At 35.8% G+C, this 9,252-nt stretch overlaps 1 protein-coding gene across 2 annotated transcripts in view; it reads right to left on the bottom strand.

The window, feature by feature from the left end:
- Nucleotides 1–7,556: 7,556 nt before the first annotated feature.
- The window catches only part of LOC119491984 (CD166 antigen homolog A-like), a 43,580-nt gene continuing 41,884 nt past the window's right edge, over nt 7,557–9,252 (bottom strand). For both annotated transcript variants that reach the window (XM_037776273.1, XM_037776272.1), the window contains one exon: nt 7,557–9,175. The gene's annotated coding sequence lies outside the window, so the exon portion shown is untranslated. The remainder of the gene's footprint in view (nt 9,176–9,252) is intronic.

Here is a 9,252-nt window from a genome sequence, read left to right as displayed (position 1 = left end):
AAACTAATGAAACTGGCCCGTTGTTATGTTTTATTATGTCTTATATACAGTTCAATGTACTATATATATATATATATATATATATTTTTTTTTTAATGTAAAACATCTGTATTTCCTCTTCTACTTTACATCCTTTTTGGTATAAAATGTCCTCTGTGTTTCCACAGACAGTGTTACCCTCCTCAGCTGCAATGGAACAATAGTAACAAAACAAGGAATTTTGTAGCCTACTTACTAAAACCACAGTAACTTTGGAAGATAGGCCAATCCACTGAGCTTGTCTACAAAATGAAGCCTCAGATAAACTTTGGAATAGGCCTGTATTTTTAACAGAAAGACTATAGCTTCTTATTTTGTCCTTAAAGAGGGGATCTCTTAATGGCCAGTATATGAACAAGAGGAATGATTACAGCAAGACAAACCTGTTTCAACAGACATATGACGATTGTTTTAAGACAGGCTAGAAAAATTGTGGACCTATCCTTTAGTGCAGCCAGACACTTCTCAAATGTCCGTCACCTGTCCTATAAGCTCACTGTATTTCTTCTGAGAGAAAAAAGGAAATACAGTTTTGTCCAAAAGCCATTCAGACTTTAAGTGTTTGTTTTAAATGGTTTAAAGCTAAAAACAAAGATTAACTGTTAAAGGTTAAAAGTTAAACCAGTTACTACAATTACAAAAATAGTATGCCAGTACAGTATAAGAAATAAATACACTTCAATTTTAATGAGGCAACATACAGCATGATATCTGTGATCTGAGTGAAATTGTCAACCTATGACATCTGGTGGTTGTGTGCAACTGCAAAACCCCATAGGGAGACTTTTATAAATCATCAAAAACATTGTGTACCATACACAGTATATATAGGCTATATGAAAAATGTCAATTAAAAATGTATTTGCCTATTGCACTTTAATGATTCCTCAATCCGCATCCAAAGAGCAGGTGATGACTTTCTCTCCCCACAGCAGTTACACTGGACTGTCTGCTGAATTCGGACACTGACAGACAGAGAAAGGACTGGATGAAGCTGCTTTCCACGCATTAATAAGACGTTAAGATTGTATTTTTCTCGAGAAATGGAGTTAAATATAGTCCTGTTTTTTTCTCCTAAAGATGTGCTATTGATGGAGAGAGAGCTGTCCATCTTGATTTATTTGTAATCAGAGATGCATGTTGCTTTATTGATTATTTTAGGTCTCTTAGAGGTGATATAATTAAGTAGAGCTCTGAGGATAAAAACTAGAAAGCATGCCTCACCAAAAGTTTCTTTTCCTGTTCTTTGGAACAACAAAAAGACTCGTGACAGAGGACTTGAGAGGCCGTCCTGGTTCATAGCAAAGCATGTCAGGTTGGTGTAAGACCACGAAGTGCTTTAAAGACACGTTTTTACAATCAATATGAAAACTGACAAGCAACCAATGTAAATACTTTAAAACAGGTGTAATGTGTTCTCTCCCTCTGGTCCAGCACTCAGGCTGTAGATTTCTGAATCAATTCTAACTGATTTATGACTTTTTCTTTTGCGTAGACCAGATAGGAGAGCATTGCCTGCTGGATATGAAAGTGTGCATTAGGCTCTCTGTGCAGCTCATAGAGAGAAATTGTCACACTTTAGCCATATCTTTGAGATGATAAATAAGCAGATGTGGTGACACACCGACACATGAAAGTTTAGTTCTGAGTCAAAGACGACACCAAAGTTTCTTTCCTGTTAGCTTGAGGTAAGTCAGAGAATTATATTTTGTGGCCAGTATCTCTCTTATACTCAGCTGCACCATTTCCTCTCCTGCCAGAAAAAAATGTGGTAGCCTCCAACAGTTATGGGCAATTTAGGTCAATAATATGTCCACCTATATACATCCATCCATATTCTCTTAACAAATAATTCTGTTGAGGGTCAGCGCTCTTTGGGCAAGATGTTGGTGGGTATGACTTGGATAGGTTGCCAGTCCATCACAAGGCAACCACATGTAGAGATAGAAACACACTCACACACCAATGGGCAATTTACTTAACCTGTCCTCTGACTATGCAAGGAAACTGGTGCAGACACAGGAGAGTATGAAACATCATACAGAAAAGGCCCCAGCTTTTCAAACCTAAGACTTGTTTTTGTTGGGCACCAGTGCCAACCTAACCGCTGCCATGCCTAAATAATGACCGTCCAGTCCAGAATTTCAACCACTGAGCACAACACAGATGTGGATGCCATCGATGCCATGTGGCACAACTTAGGCAGAGACTGTGATGGGACTGTGATGTACCTCTACACTGTAATGCTACACAAAACAAACATCAAGGCATAATGGTCCTATTCTAAAGTGCTGATTTAAAGCAGAATATGTCATCCAAAGTTTTTTTGTGGACAGATTTGTAAAAATTGTGTTGATTTTATGACATATTTACTTTAGAAAACCACATGCTTGGTTAGTTAACATTATACAGCATATTAACCTCTGTAAAAATCCTATGCCTGAATATTTGAGACACTTTTTATAAAACATACCTGGGGTGGGAACAGAGGATCATACCTGCGTTGGAGAAATATCACAATGAAGGCAAAAATATATGCTAAAACTGAATTTCTCCTTTATTTTTATTTTTTTTCAATTTCATTGCCTCCCATGTTGTTCTCTCTTTTGATATTATTTCTGTTTAATTTTCTTTCTTTTGTTTTTGTCCTTCCCTCCTTCAATACCGTTGGACCAGAAAACAAACAGCACATCCCACTAAACCTGGTTTTGACCATTTGCAGGTCAATTAAGAATGTCCTAAATAATAAGATAAGATAAGATAAGATAAGATAAGATATTCCTTTATTAGTCCCGCAGTGCGGAAATTTGCAGGGTACAGCAGCAAAGGGGATAGTGCAAAAAACAAGATGCATCAGCTAACACAGTAAAAAAAAGAGCTAAACAAAGTGTAACAAAATATGAACCATTTAAATAGAAGGAAGTATAAAAATAGGAGCAGTATATACAGTATTGACAATAAACAACATGGTTGAAAAGTTAGATTTTTAGATGTCTATCTCACATATAATAAGCCCTGTTTCAATTGCCTTTTCCAGGACTATATTTTACCACACGGTGTTGTTTACAAGTGAGATGATGTTAACTTTTGCCTTTTTTTCCCCACAATAGTCAATATCTGTCATCAAGTTAATCATATCTGCCTCTGAGCCAAGACATTAGCAGAAAGGAATGATGATTTCTCTATTGATTCCTCAACTTTTTTAACCAGTATGTTTTAACATAACACTTATACTGTACCATTTAACAACAGCAGAACAATACCAAAAGCTACAGGTGAGGCACAATGTCATTATTGGCCAGTGGATACTGTTTGGCTGACTATCTTTTACTTGCTAACCCAACACTATAGTCAAAGGATTTCCAGTGCAGAGTGTCTTTGAGTGAGTGCTATCAGTGATCGATTGACCATAAATTGTCACTGGCGGCCCACAACAACAGTCTGCATCACTTTCAACCACAGAGACCCTAATGCACAACAGAAAACAATGTTTTGCAAGCTGAGTACATGACCACTGTCAAACCACACTTAATGTTCAAAGCCTACAGGAAAAAAACAAAGAAAAAAAAACAAGCATAATACAGTTTACGCCCTACCAACAGGGCGTTTAGGATGTCAAAGAATCAACAAATGATGAAATATATTTTGTTATTAAAAGTATGATAAAATATTATGGACAGGTGATTCAATAGACACATTGGTATGCAATGACAGGGTGTACAGTCAAGGCGCAGGCCTATAGTCTAGAACAGTTTGTGTTATTTACTTTTTGATTAGGAAGTCCTGGACTAACATTAAGTTAAATAATTTCAACAACCTACATTATTTCTTATTAGAGAGGGTATGTGCACACACAGCTGTTGCCGTGTGTGCTCATATAAAAGCTGGAAGAGATCACAAAAAGCACATACTTTGGTAAATTGTTGTGGTAAAAACAAACAAAACAATGAAATCACATGGAAGATCATGTTCAAAGAAAACAATACTAAAAACCCCAAAGCGATTATGGAGAGAAGGGGGTATAGAGGCTTGTGTATGTGGGCTTAGTGAAGTTATTGTCAGTTGCTTTATGTCAATAAGTACTGTACTTGTCTGGCTGTTGTGCTTCACTGAATTCGTATAAATTGTGTCTCCTCTGACAGACAATATTACCCTGAAGTTAAACCACCTTGGCCAGTTTAGAGGTTTAATTCAAGCCTACACTTAATCCAGTTGGTTTAGTTAATTCAAGACTATGTTAAATCTAACACTACTCTTATCCTTTTTTTTTTAAAAAAAAAAAAGAAATTTAACCATCGATTTGGTTCAGGCCATTGCATTACAATTTCCTCCAGCTTCATCTGAAATCTTTGGTGCATAACTTCTTTTTGTCATCATTCTGTTTTGTTATCCTGTCAGAGGACATCCACTACTTATTGAAGAGGTCACACAGAGGTCATGTGTGTAGTTAGTTTTATGTCGTGTTGTGACATGATCACAAAATATCTATCTAGTGATGAAATACTATTGCAAATATGAAGGAATTATCTCAAAATATTGACACATTTGAACATAAACCAAACCAGTTGAGATTCTCATGCGGTAATCTTCTATAATTAACAAACACTTGACTAAAATAGTATCTTAAAAGCTGCAACAAATGTTTCAAATGTATGAAACCATTTAAACTACCCTTTCTATTTCTGTGAACGAGACGGGAGAGAAAGGTGTCACCATGAACACTCTCAACTTTTTATATTATAAGTATTTAGATATAGTATACAGGTATTGAGCAACTCCTCCGGTTATTCATTTTAATTCATATATTGGATCTTGTTTTTATGTTCTCTGTGTTTCTATAAATGTGTTTATAAATGTTCCACTTGTTTCTCATCTATCTGTGAACCAACATAGGAGTTTGTCATATACGCACAATAAGTGTTTTAATGTTTAATATTTAAAATAAGTGATAATACTCTTATAATAACCCTGTTAACAATATCATTTTAACCTACCAAGTTAGGATGTGGTCATGGAGATGCATCCCTGAACTTCTGTGTGTTCAAAACAACATCTGTGATGTGCGTCAGCAGTTGGATTATTGAATTTGTTAAATTTTCTTGTGACACTGATGATGTTGTTAAGCAAAAACCTCAAACACAACTAAAAGTCGAATGCTTTTCGGTCCGGAGCTCCGATCTTTAATCAGATTCATCCTCACATTGTCAAAGTTCAAATAAAAGTTGATTGTGTATCTCATCATGCGCTCAGACTTCAGCTGTATGAGCACAGTTTAGTTCCCAGAAAAAAAAACCCAACATCTAACAGATATTTCCTTGATTCCAACACTGATCACTCCAGTATATGTTTTGACCACAGGATGGCAGCAGAAGCTTATTTTGTTTAGCATTATGCAGACCATCTGGTGATGACGTCCATGCTGCTTACAGTTCTTACTGTACACTTTATTTGGAGATTGTGCATCAGCCACAAAATGAGTAGAAGATGTTTAAAGGTTATGACTAATCACATGCAGAGCTACTGCACTGACTGCAGCAGTCAAGTGACTCACCCCGCTGACGACATTGACCTGTAAATGACCTTGCATTTCATCTGATTATCGAACAAATAAGGTTACATTTATACATATTATATTACATGGTATTATTGTATTATTGTTAAGCTATTGGTGCACATATAGGCAGCATTTTCATGTTGCACCTGTTTGTTGAGATGTTTACTCCATAAAAAAATGCATTATATTTTATATGTTGATCATATACAGTATTTTGTGTATGAAATAGGGTTGTCAATCGATTCAAATTTTCGATGAATGATTGAACGTGATTAATCGCAAATGAATCGCACATTTTTATCTGTTCAAAATGTACCGTAAAGGGAGATTTGTTAAGTATTTAATACTCTTGTCAGAGTGGGAGTGGGAAAATAGGCTTGCTTTATGCAAATATATGTAAATACTTATTATTGGAAATCAATTAACAACACAAAACAATGAGAACTATTGTCCAGAAACCCTCACAGGTACTGCATTTAGCATAACAATATGCTCAAATCATAACATGGCAAACTGCAGCCCAACAGGCAACAACAGCTGTCAGTGTGTCAGTGTGCTGACTTGACTTTTGACTTTGACCCAAAACTGCATGTGATTATCATAAAGTGGGCATGTCTGTAAAGGGGAGACTCGTGGGTACCCATAGAACCCATTTTCATTCACATATCTGGAGGTCAAAGGTCAAGGCTTATTTAGCCTCCTTCCCGACAAGCTAGTATGACATGATTGGTACCAATGGATTCGGAGGAGGTTTTCTATTTTCATATGATGCCAAAATCTTCACGCTAGCTTTAAAAACTGAGCCCGCTACAACCTCCGAAAGATCGATTGTGTTAATGCGTTAAAAATATTTGTGGCGTTTAAACAAATTTGCATTAACACGTTATCGCGTTAACTTTGACAGCCCTACTATGAAATCATAAGTTACTTGTAAGTATAGCTGTGAAATGAATGTAGTGGAGTAAAAAGTACAATATTTCCCTCTGAAATGCAGTATAGTAGAGAAAGTAGTAGAGGGATATTGTAGCAGAAATGTAAAGTAAAGTAAAACTTGTGCTCGTACAAAGTACTTGAGTAAATGTACTTTCCACTACTGGTAAAGAGGTTTAGAATCTGATATGAACACATCCTCATCTTTTACCTATCCATCCATCTACTGCATTTGTTTTCCAGTTGTTTGTGGTCACACTGGCAACAGGATCAAGGCTATCTAGGTTACTATTTCCTGACACAACACCACCCTCTGTGACGGCTACCCTGATATGGAAGAAAAGAAAATATGTTGCAGTAATAATGTAAAATCCCATATCAGATTTGATATGAATTTTGGATCAAATCCCAAATCCTGATCAGTTTTATGCCCAGAGATTATAATTTAGACATATTTTTTCATAACAGATCATGGGTCACTGTGTCAGTGTGTAATTATTTTACCTGATTTTATTGATCTTATCTTAGTTTTTTTAATTCTTATATACAATTGTTTTGTTTATCTGACTGTTATTAAAATCGGCATCTTGTTGAAACATACAAATTCTATATATTTGCAATAGTTTCTACCACAAATTAATCAAAAACATAGGAAATCACAATCTAAAATCTTCGATTTTTGTTTTGTATTTTGGAACCGATGATGCAGAAACATTTTTCGTCAAATTCCGAGATTGATTCTAACAAATAAAATAAAATAATAAATAAATAAATAAAATTACTTATTCTGAAAGGCTATTCTTTTCCACTATTTGCAACTCTTTCTGCTCAGTTATGGTCTATTTTCTACAACATTCATATAAAGTTACTGGACAACTACAGACATCATACAGTCATTCTGCGCCACGCATCTTCACAGAAGTGTTTCTGCATGTATACAAGTGAAAAACATTTCGGTACCGTGTTGCTCTTTATTTCAAAAGATGAAAAAAATGTGAAAACCAGTAACAACATAATTAATATTCAGTGGACATAACTTTTCCAAATGTACACTTTATTTTAAACAAAAGTACAAAAACAAACATCAGGTATTTACAAAACTTGCATGGCAATGTTCACTTTCTTTGGTCATTCTTCCAATTTGATGGTTTTGCACAAAGTAGGCAACAAACAGCAGCTTGGAGGTCTGAGATTATCACATGCTGAATCTACTATTCAACCAGACGCTGAGCAACCTACTGAGGACTCACAACTTAATTACAATTTTGTCTGCAAGCAATTTACCGGAACGGTTTCAATTCATGTTATGAGTTATTTGACAATTGTCGAATTTGCCTACCAGGACATTTTTTACAATATAAATAGCAAAAAAGAAAAATTAAATTCACATACTTCACAATTATATCCTGGTCTTGATGCATTTTCAAATTTAGTAAAATGGACCAAATTTGTGACGTGTACAGCTGCGCGTATTCCATCGTATTCTACACAAATCTGACATGAAAACATGAACCCTAGTGCACATCACAAACTGAAGCAATTTACAGGTAGATTTTCAAAAGAAGGCAAACATATCGTTGACAGCTAAACGCCTGGTCCTCTCTGTGTGCTCCGTTACAAAATGATGCCATGGCTATGCAATAAACAATCATACCTCAACACTGATGAAGCACAAATTCACTTATAGCCTTGAAACTAAAAAAAAATCCTTTCACTACTACAGGCTCAAGGACTTCTTCTTGCGTGAAACCAAACAGTGGCTTTATGTAAAACAATCTGTACAGCCAAATTAAAGCCAGTAATATGAGTGGAGTTATGCTATACATTCTCTCAATAATCTACCTGCTTGTGTTATACAGTGGTTATGTCGAAATGTACAGTACATTTGAAAAAAAAAGAAACAAAATGAACTGAGTTTCTCTCCTGGTTACTTTGCAAAGAGGTACACACAATCAAAGAACAAAAAAAAATCATGTAATGCCAAAGAACTCTGTGGCACATCGCCTACTTCCTGCAACATGTAAATCATATTACCATCTACAACTAATGCCGAGTATAACAATATACCCATAGCCCTTTCAGGAATTTCATCTCTATCTCAACTTTTTTTTTTTTTTTAACGCCTGAATGAACAAACTGAAATGAATAAACAGATTTAGTACACTGATGTTGAAGGCAGAGTTGTTTGACCGTGATGACGTGAAGCTAAGAAGCGGTGGTGGTGATGATGACCCTCAGTCCCCGTGATGTCCTCCGAGGGTCAGACTAACGCAGGCCTACACATCCTTACAGCAAAGGCAACTGGTCTAGTAGTAATTCTACTTGCATCAACTAACAAAACCAAAAACAAGTTCTGCATTTTCTCAGTTTCCCAAATTCCATTCTAACAAACATGAATCCTAATAGTAGACAAGTTTACACGTGTATCAGTAGTGCAGACAAGTTATGTATATCACACACAGTATCCATTCATTTTTTTTTTTTTTTAAGGAATGGAGGGGGTGAGGGTTTGAGGAGTTCGGGGGGGCGTTTGGATATGCTTTTTAGTAAAATTCTCCCTGAAACCAAATCCAAACCGTCTTCATCCCAATGTACACTTTTTTTTCCCAAAGACAGAGGTGAAGAGAAATGTGCAAAAGTTCCACGTTCTCACTGAAAAGAAAACAACAATGTTGTTAAAAAAAAAAGAGAATGACTTTTGTTCATCTTTATTTTAGGCATACGATGGC

Source organism: Sebastes umbrosus, chromosome 7, assembly GCF_015220745.1.
Source record: "Sebastes umbrosus isolate fSebUmb1 chromosome 7, fSebUmb1.pri, whole genome shotgun sequence".
NCBI lineage: Eukaryota > Metazoa > Chordata > Actinopteri > Perciformes > Sebastidae > Sebastes > Sebastes umbrosus.
The sequence above is the reverse complement of the archived record's forward strand: the minus strand, read 5'-3'. Positions and strand labels throughout refer to the sequence as shown.